Source organism: Zootermopsis nevadensis, unplaced genomic scaffold, assembly GCF_977971745.1.
Source record: "Zootermopsis nevadensis isolate Lab colony 2312 unplaced genomic scaffold, Znev_1.0 Znev_ptg000251l, whole genome shotgun sequence".
Lineage (NCBI taxonomy): Eukaryota > Metazoa > Arthropoda > Insecta > Blattodea > Termopsidae > Zootermopsis > Zootermopsis nevadensis.
The window spans coordinates 1-1,097 of NW_028259378.1; the positions used below are offsets into that span (position 1 = coordinate 1).

General features: G+C 56.2%; 1 pseudogene; it reads right to left on the minus strand.

Annotated features, from left to right (window-relative positions):
• LOC147870449 (small subunit ribosomal RNA) lies at window positions 1–565 on the minus strand (annotated as a pseudogene; the record flags this gene model as incomplete).
• Window positions 566–1,097: the final 532 nt, after the last annotated feature.

Here is a 1,097-nt window from a genome sequence, read left to right on the forward strand (position 1 = left end):
CCTCCAATGGATACTCGTTAAAGTCTTTAGAGTGTACTCATTCCGATTACGGGGCCTCGGATGAGTCCCGTATCGTTATTTTTCGTCACTACCTCCCCGTGCCGGGAGTGGGTAATTTGCGCGCCTGCTGCCTTCCTTGGATGTGGTAGCCGTTTCTCAGGCTCCCTCTCCGGAATCGAACCCTGATTCCCCGTTACCCGTTACAACCATGGTAGGCGCAGAGCCTACCATCGACAGTTGATAAGGCAGACATTTGAAAGATGCGTCGCCGGTTCGTAGACCGTGCGATCCGCCTCCATTTATTCAGAGTCACCAAGGCAAACGGCCGCGTGAGCGACGATTGGTTTTGATCTAATAAAAGCGTCCCGACCGTCTCCGGTCGGGACTCGGTTGCATGTATTAGCTCTAGAATTACCACAGTTATCCAAGTAACTGTCCACCATCTAAGGAACCATAACTGATTTAATGAGCCATTCGCGGTTTCACCTTAATTTGGCTTGCACTGAGACATGCATGGCTTAATCTTTGAGACAAGCATATGACTACTGGCAGGATCAACCAGGGAACCGAAGACTCACTTGGAGCTCGTTCCTCCCCCTCCACGCGGTCCCGGATGGGTCCGGCGAGGGGGTCCAGTTCATACTTCAACGCTCGCACTCCGTGCGCCCCTGCGAGCAGGGGCCACTTCGTGCCGTTAGGGGGACGCCACGTGAGCGCCCCAGAACCGTGGTGCCATTAGGGCACCCTTCCCTCTCTTCACTCGACATGCATAAGCGCCGAAGCGCCGTTTGGCATCGCGAGTCTAGCACGCGCCCGGACTACGAGTGAGTCGGTTGCAGTGTGTCCACGATACGCCGCCTATAGACCGTGTCCGGGGACAGAGGGCCGCGGCATCGCGGTGGCGAAGGGTTTGCCGGGAAGGGGAACGAAGCCGGCCTTTTTCGTAAAATCGTTCCCTGTTGCTTGCCGGGAAGGTGGACGAACCCGGTCTCTCTCGTAAAATCGTCCACCTGCTGCTTGCCGGGAAGGGGAACAAAGCCGGTCTTTTTCGTAAAATCGTTCCCCTGTTGCTTGCCGGGAAGGTGGACGAACCCGGT